Source organism: Bubalus bubalis, chromosome 3 (assembly GCF_019923935.1).
Source record: "Bubalus bubalis isolate 160015118507 breed Murrah chromosome 3, NDDB_SH_1, whole genome shotgun sequence".
NCBI lineage: Eukaryota > Metazoa > Chordata > Mammalia > Artiodactyla > Bovidae > Bubalus > Bubalus bubalis.
Window position 1 is genome coordinate 113,562,516 of NC_059159.1, and position 8,400 is coordinate 113,570,915.

The 8,400-nt window shown below is 40.5% G+C and overlaps 1 long non-coding RNA gene across 1 annotated transcript; it reads right to left on the minus strand.

Moving 5' to 3' along the window:
- Positions 1 to 2,824: 2,824 nt before the first annotated feature.
- LOC123332415 lies at positions 2,825 to 3,827 on the minus strand. The gene is made up of 2 exons (XR_006549207.2): positions 3,626 to 3,827; positions 2,825 to 2,998 (listed from the first exon to the last, which is right to left on the minus strand). It is a non-coding gene; the product is annotated as an uncharacterized LOC123332415 (long non-coding RNA).
- Between the last annotated feature and the right edge of the window lie 4,573 nt (positions 3,828 to 8,400).

Below are 8,400 nucleotides of genomic sequence, written 5' to 3' on the forward strand. Positions count from 1 at the left end.
AAAGAAAGAGAGAGAGAAAAAAAGTCATAAAAATTATAAAAAATAGGTACAAAATTGATAACAAATACCAAAAAGCTAAAATTAAAAATCTAGAGTATAGTTTGGAATTTCAAAAATACAATGTTAAAGAAAAGAAGAAGGGGAAAAAAAAAAAGAAAGAGTAAAAGAAAAAAAAGGTCACAAAAATTATAAAAATATATATATATGAAGTTTGCTTTAAAAAAAATAGGGTCTTTTTTTTTTTGCAAAGTAATAGTAGGTTATAAAAGTGAAAATTAAAGGAGTAATAGAGGACTTAAAAATTTCTTTTAAATTTAAAAAAAAAGAAAGAATGATCATAAAAATAGTAAAAATATATCTAGGACTTTCTCTGGTGTGTTGTTGTGGGTATTGTGGGGTCAGTTCATTTTTGGCTAGTTCCTTGGTCCGGCTTATATTTCTCAAGATCTATAGGCCCCTTCTTATGTAGTCGGTACTAATGACAGGGTTTTACTCTATTGCCTGTCACTCTCAAGGCACTTCCCTCTGTTATAGCTTCTTCTGTTTGCTGGTCTCTTCAGTGTCTGATTTCTGCCCTGATACAAAGGGGGTGGTGGTGGACACTTTTTTTTTTTTTTTAGGCTCACTTGTTCAGTCGCACTTTGGGGAGGGAGGGATGCTGCAAACAAATAACACTGGCGTGTGCTCGCAGTGCCTCAGCCACACTGGGTCTGCCCCCACTCACAGCGCGTGTAGCCTCCCTGCCCACACCGCTCAGGCTCTAGGTTGCTCTGCCGGAAACCATCCGAGGCCGGCCCCGGGCTGCTTGCACCTCCCAGGTCTAAGCCGCTCAGGTTCAGGCACTCGGGTAGTCCTCAGAGGCGCAGACTCGGTTGGGCCTGTGTTTTGTGCCCTTCCCAGGTCCGAGCAGCTCAGGTGATGAGGTGTTTGGCGAGCACTGTTGCTGCGACTTATTGCCTCCCAGCCGCTCAGTTTTCTGGGTGTACAACCGGCGCACCTTCTCAGGCAGATGTTGACCGTCCAGAACCCCAAGAAGTCTTAGCAAAGAAGCCTGCTTACAGTTTTGTAGATAATGTCTTTCTGGGGCTATGATTGCTCCCTTCCAGCTATGGCTGCCTGTCACTGGAGGGGGATGGTCTGCAGCCGGCTATCTCTGTTCACTCCTTTGTTCCGTGCATGGGCCTGGCAGTGTCTTAAGTTAGGGCTGGCTTTTCGCGTGGTAGCTATCCCACAGTCTGGTTTGCTAGCCCAAATTAGTTCGCTCAAATAGTGCTCGGGGCATTCAGGCAAGATCCTTACTCTAAGCAATGCAGCCCGCGCCTCCCTGCCCAGCCCCTGCTTGCTAGTGGCGGGTGCAGGCGTCTGTGCTGCTTCTCTGCTGGGGGAGTTACTGTTGGGCTTGTAATCTGTGGGTTTTAATTGTTTATTTATTTTTCTTCCCTGTTATGTTGCCCTCTGTGCTTCCAAGGCTCGGCACAGACTCGGCAGTGAGAGTGTTTCCTAGTGTTTGGAAACTTCTCTCTTTTTAAGACTCCCTTCCTGGGACAGAGCTCCATCCCTCCCTCTTTTGTCTCTTTTTTTGTCTTTTATATTTTTTCCTACCTCCTTTCGAAGACAATGGGTTGCTTTTCTGGGTGCCTGATGTCCTCTGCCGGCATTCAGAAGTTGTTTTGTGGAATTTACTCAGCGTTTAAATGTTCTTTTGATGAATTTGTAGGAGAGAAAGTGGTCTCCCCGTCCTATTCCTCCGCCATCTTAGCTCCTCCTCCGACATTATGTATTTTTGATGGCATGTTACTGACGTACTAACCTTTGAATCCCAAGAGTCTAGTACGGTATTTAGAATATAGTTCAGGAAATGTTCTTATGAATGAAAAAGTGAATGAATAACTAATACATTCATCTGATTGCTTTCTGTTTGGGGCAGCTGAGAGCAAACCTTTACAAATATGTGATTCTGGGTAAGGCTAGAAAAGCAGGCCAGGGGATGAGGGTGTGGTGGAAGATCCCTAAATATGAGAGTTGCTCATGTCATAATTTCCTTAGGGGCTGGACTTAATTGGGAAGAGAACCTGACCCCCAGGGACTGTAGCTAATGTATTTGTTTGCTGCTTAATTTTACAGTTAGACTCCAGGTTTCTAGAATCCTGCTGTTTATCATATAAATTACAAGTATCTGACCAAGCTGTAAGCCACCCTGCATCACTGTCCTTTAGTTGACTCATCTGTGAGATGGCACCTAGCACACTCTCACATGGCCATTTGGAAGCTCATTTAGAGGTCTCTGGTATAGAAGGAATATCAGGGCCAGCTGACGTTTCAGCTGCCTTCTCTATTTGATGATGTGGCTGTGATATTTTGCCTCAAGGCTGAGTTAATGCAACATAGAATATGTTTTCCTCTGAGGCAAAGCAGCTTGCTGTGTAGCAGATTATGCTCACTCTTTATGTTTATGAATCATAAACAGATATTTCTTAAGCCACATCACCCCCATTATAAAAGACATTATTGGATTTTTAGTCTTGGGTGGGGAGAGAAAAATAGCCTGCAACCACAGATCACAACGAAATGTGGTTGTCAATTTCTGGTGCTTGCATGATGGGTTGGTATTATTCACTGCTACTGAGAGTAGTAATTACATTATAATATTGTCCCTTTGTGCCTTAAAATGAAATCTTCTGAGTAAGGGGAGGGTGACTTAATGGTCTGCTATATTCAATCTGTCTGGTTTTCATGGTTTTTAAGTTCCAGTAAGAGGAATTTAATTAAAGTATAGTAATAAAATAATAATATTGCAGCAGTAATTGTAACAATAGAGAGTGAGTTCAATTTTTCCCAAGTTTACTATATATATGAATGTTTCTAAGATATCGTTTGTGGGAACTGTATGTCAACATCCATAGATTACCATGAAGCTCCAGTTTTGGCCACCTTTCCAGGCACAATCTTGTGAACTTGAATTTATATGCTTCTCAACACTGAAGAATCAATGATAACCCTAGGAAGAGGGTAGACAGTAAAAAAAAATACTTGCATAATTGTATAGAACTCCATGTCTATTTATCGCTATTGATTTTTTACATTGTTTTCTTATCTAAAATCTCTCTTTATTTATTCTCCCTTCAGCCTGTGAGTGGAATACAGTGTCAGTATTCTGTTTTACATATAGAAGAATTAAGCCACAAAGCATTAAGTGACTTGTCCCAGGTTACCCTGATTGCTATAGGCATAAACAGGAGGAGAACCCCGAATGGTATCTAGACTCCCATATGACAATGAATGTGGTTGAAAATTTCAAGGAGAGAGTGTATAGAGTCTTTTAAATAGCACATTTGTATTTATATTTGGAGTTGCCCAGGGACATTGCTGCCGGGAAGCCAAAGAATAGAAACATGACCTACATGCCCCTTTGTATAAAAATCAAAGTCCTACATTATTTCATGTGGTAATAACTGTGCTCACATATTAACAATTAAAAGCTGATGATACCCTTAGGTTCCCAATGAGATCAGTTTCCAAGAGACTATGAATGAGTATCAGTACAAGGAAACAAAGACAAAGAGAATAGGACTTTTATCCCAGCCTTTTTCCAGTGTGCACAGTCTGCCCAGGTTAACTGACCTACCTGGGGAAAGCCGTGAGTGCTCTCACTGAGACCATAATATTTCATGTTACAAGCCAGCTGGTCACTCTGTGGTTTTCAAAAGAACCGTGGGCCATTGTTGAATAAATAATTTGCTTTCGTCAGGGACTATGCTTCAGGGTGTTGCCCATTAGATAAGTGCTTGGGGCAAATTGCTACCTGTTGCTCTTTAACTTCTAATTTAAGGTTTATATTTGAAACGTCTGTTTTTTTTTTTTTTTCTTGGTCCCTGGCATCTCTTTTCTGATTGGCAGTATCATGATCTGGACCTGCTTTGTTGAACTTTTAAGGTCAAGTTTTTAATTTTTTCACCCCTGTTTTAGCCTATGGTCCTCTAAGTTAGTGCTTCTCAAACAGGAGTCTGAGAAATGCTGGGCTGTCTAAGGGCCACTTTTACAGGGTCTGAGAGTTCTTTCCAATGATTTTTAAATTGGGGGTTCATATTTTAGTAGTAACCTGAAATGTTAATATAAATATGTTCTAGATTACTGCATCAGTGCATGCGTGCTCAGTTGTGTCTGACTCTTTGTGACCCCGAAGATTGTAGCCCCCCAGGCTCCTCTGTCCATATGGATTGTCCTGGCAAGAAAACTGGAGTGGATTTCCATTTCCTGCTCCTGGGGATCTTCCTGACTCAGGGATCAGACCTACATCTCCTGCATTGGTAGGCAGATTCTTTACCACTGAGTCCAGATTGCTGCATAGTGGATCTTTATTGATTGTTTTTCATCACGTCTATTCCCATTCTTTCTTGATAACAATACTACTGACTTCCTTTAGAAACCACTTCTCTCTCTTTTTCAGGTACACAGTTTGAGTGAGAGTAATCCCATCCTCAGCTCTGGCATTAGTTCTGATTGGTTTCCCTGGTGGCTCAGGTGGTAAAGCGTCTGCCTGCAATGTGGAAGACCTGGGTTCGATCCCTGGGTCAGGAAGATCCCCTGGAGAAGGAAATGGCACCCCACTCCAGTACTCTTGCCTGGAAAATCCCATGGACAGAGGAGCCTGGTGGGCTGCAGTCCATGGGGTCTCGAAGAGTCGGACATGACTGAGCGACTTCATTTTCACTTTTCACTTTCATGCATTGGAGAAGGAAATGGCAACCCACTCCAGTATTCTTGTCTGGAGAATCCCAGGGACGAGGGAGCCTGGTGGGCTGCCGTCTCTGGGGTCACACAGAATCGGACACGACTGAAACGACTTAGCAGCAACAGCAGCAGTATTATTTTAATTATCTCAAGCTAATAAGAAAATAATAGAGGCTGATTTAATATACAAATGATGCAAATACACATTTTATAAATGAAGATTTTGCAGTAATCCAACTGAAGGAAGTGAGTCATCAAGTGGCATCTATTCTTTTTAAGCCTGCCGAGCTTGAGAAGGACCACTTTCATAGATATAAGATCTGGGTTCAGACTGTAAGTAGTCTCTGCAGTACATTATCATCCTTCACATCAAATTAATATTGCTAATTAAAAGTTTACTGGCTCAAAGTTTTGTCTGGATTTAATTTTAAACATTTTTTCAGCTGTCCAATAACTATGAGCATAAGGGCTTTTATATTTGTAAGTTTAAGGCTGTACACATTTAAGAAACATTCAAATAAAATTAAGCTAACACCAAGCAAGGGCTTAAGGAGAAACATGTTTTTTTCTTTACAGGGAATCTGTTCATTTCCTGAGTTTTAGAAGTGTTGCCATAAATGGTAAAAAGGTGCATTTATGTTAAAAAAAAATAGACAGACTTTGGGATTGGATAAACATCCTCTTGTCTGGAACATTACTGAATTGAAGCAAACTATATAAAAATCTAACTTTTAAATTCCAACCTTTAAAAAAGAGGTTCTCTCTTCTAAAGAGGACTAAATGTCTTGCAAGCCTATCTGCTCTCATTTTCACTCACTGAAGTGCAAGTTTATTCAGTAAACTCTTGGAACAGATATGAAAGTGAGCCAGAGCTCAGTGAGCTATTCCACTGGTTGCCTCAACCTCTTTTGTAAAATGCACTTCTAGAGAAAAGCCAAGTATTGGCAGGGTTTGCTGAGGATGAAGTGGATTTGTGTAGTGGGGTGGGATCTGAGAGTGACTTCTTCTGTAAGAAGCTGCTGAGGGCTTGACCTCTACTAGGTGCATCTGCAGAATTAGGAAGTCACAAGTTGTCTCATGCAACAGGCTAAGCTGTGATTTCCTACCACTTGCAGTCAAACAGGGAGCAATGTTTTTTTCTGGAAGGAGCCTCTGGGTGCACATGTCAGTGGTGGTCTGCTTTTACCTGTTACAAGAATCAATTCAGGTCAAGTCAGGGTGGCTCAACAAATACTTTCCAAGTTTCTGTTACATGTTCAATATTATGCTGTGTACTTAGGGGATACAAAGAGAGACTAAGACATGATCCTTTCCCTCAAGAGGTTTGTGTTATGCAAAAAAACATATTTCAATACAGTGTGGTGATCCAATAACAAGGTAATCACTGACTACTATGGAAACCCATCAGTCAATTCATAGGAAAAAGGGTAAACTAGTTATTTTCACTGTCTTACACACATACAAATGCACACACACATGAGTTTGACTATTTTGGCTTTATCGGTGGTTGCACCACCATCGCCTTGGGTAGTGACAGATGGAAGATGGAGTGAGGACTGTGCTGCACAGTGGATGAAAATGGCTGTTGATTTTTGATTCCTATATTTCAAAGTTTGGCTGGTTTAACATTGCTGTTGAAGAAAAACATATTTGGTGAGACAATTACAGCTTTCATTTCCACACCTGTGTGCAATGAAAAGTACTCTCTCTTGCCAGCAAAGCTATAATGCCATTTTCCTGATGATGCCCTGGCAGGTTGAAGGCAGACTATGCTCTGAGTGTTCACCAGACTCCAGCCTTCTGTGCACACTGTTCTGGGTAAATTTTTTTTTTAATTAATTTATTTATTTTATGTTACAATATTGTATTGGTTTTGCCATACATTGACTTGCATCTGCCATGAGTGTACATGTGTTCATGTACACTGAACCCCCCTCGCACCTCCCTCCCCATCCCATCCCTCTGGGTCATCCCAGTGCACCAGGCCCGAGCACCCTGTATCGTGCATCAAACCTGGACTGGCGATTTTAAGTTGTTGTTTCTTCAAGAGCTCAAACCCTCATATGGCATAATAGGATTAATATAGGGAGGTGTGGTTGTCTTTGTGGAACATTTTGGAGGAGAGAAGGGCTGGGGTGAGGGTATGGGTATGTGGTAGTTTATGGATGAACAAGGATACTATAGCGTTTAAGCCATTGTATTTATTTTCTGAGCATCATAAAGAGAGTCTTGTAATTTCAGTGCTGAATTTTTCTCCGTTTTCCTTGGCTTCATAATTTGGACCAATATGTCTGGGTTGTCTAAAACCACATCCTCCTTATTTAAAGTCTTTCCATTTTTACCTTTCACTTTCTTGCCAGTCAAAAGCCTTCTTGTGCTAATTCTATTGATTCCTTCCTTTTCTTATTTGGAAAAAGCACTTTGAAAGGCATGTCATGATAATGTGGGTAGCATATGTCTGAGGGGGACTGTTCTATAAAACTGAGAATTTTGAATGCAGTGAAAAGGGATATTCTTCTTTAATTTCTTTTTGGGTCTTATCTAATACCACATTAAAAGTTGGCTGGGTATGGAATTTATTGAGAAGTCCAGAAAAAGTGCAATTTAATCTAATAAAGATTTAATTATGCTGAGAAATAATGAGATCTAAAGATCCCAGTGGAGTACTCTGAATTAACTTACTCTGATGATACATTTCTTAGCTCTGGCATAAAAAATCATGGTTGGGGGTTGGGAGACACTCTGTGTGCATGCATTCCTTTTTGGAAGAAAATGAGAGTTTATATGATGTGTGTGTGTATGTGTGTGTTTGCATAACTGTTACCTAAAGTTGTTTATGAGACAATAGATCTGTGTTTTTACAGTCTTTTGAAAGGGGCCTCGATGATTATACTAAGAGAACAGTTATAGAAGAGGAGCTAATTCTGGTTTGTGTGAATTATTCATCTATTCCTCCACCACTTATTGAATATACTGTGGGGGTGAAGGCAGTATAGTAGCCTAAGGCAGTCCCTGCCTGTGATGCTCAATATACTCAGTTCTAAGTTTTGCAGATATAGAGCTGTTAGTAGACGTAACACTAAAAAATAAGGGAAAGGGAGGGTTGGTGGAATAGAGGGGACCTGTGGTCAGGTGTTAGGAAAGCACTGCTTACTTACACCCTCCTAGGAAATAGGTAGTGCATTAGTTAAATACTCTGAGATATTTTTCCATAAAATAAGTATTTGTTTTTATTTAACTTAGAGTTTCTAGTTCTTATTTGACCATGGATACCCATTTTCTTCCTGATGAATACCTTTGTATGGAACACAACCCAAGAAAAAAATTGCCATACTGGTTGTTTTCATTGTCTAAGATGGTTGGCTGATATGTCATGGTGTCATATGATTTTGAAAATGATTCTGAAAATGTGATTATGTTCAAAATAAAAGAATAAGTCCTCTTGAGTCAGAGTTTTTCCACTAGAGCTCGAGGAGCAATAGTCCAGCATCCTGCCTCGGGGCAGACATCTGATTGGTTCTGTGTCTCTTTAGGTAAGCCCCCATTGCCTCCTTTCTTCCTATTTCAAATTTAAGAATATTCCTGTGTCTTTTCATGCAAGCCACTAGAACAGTCCCCATTCATGCTTCTCAGTGTTTCCACTTTTTTTTGTTCTGCTTGTGCCAGGAC